Source organism: Diachasma alloeum, unplaced genomic scaffold (genome assembly GCF_001412515.2).
Source record: "Diachasma alloeum isolate Michigan unplaced genomic scaffold, Dall2.0 Dall_scaffold_33684, whole genome shotgun sequence".
NCBI lineage: Eukaryota > Metazoa > Arthropoda > Insecta > Hymenoptera > Braconidae > Diachasma > Diachasma alloeum.
The window spans coordinates 1-238 of NW_021682992.1; positions in this window are offsets into that span (position 1 = coordinate 1).

Below are 238 nucleotides of genomic sequence, written 5' to 3' on the forward strand. Positions count from 1 at the left end.
TGCATTCAATACGGCGGAACATAGTTCCCTTCAAACCACTCCGGCTTTTTCAAAATTTGGCCGGCATCCTCTTGCCGCGGTTTCCCTTCGACGACAACTCGAGGGAGACGTTGAGGTCATCCCTGGCGAACCCCTGGAATGGGTAGGTCGGATGAAGAGGCTGGAAACCCTCCGTAAGTCCCTCACCCACGCCTTACGGGAATCGTCTAATAAACAGGCGCACCATTACAATCTCCGT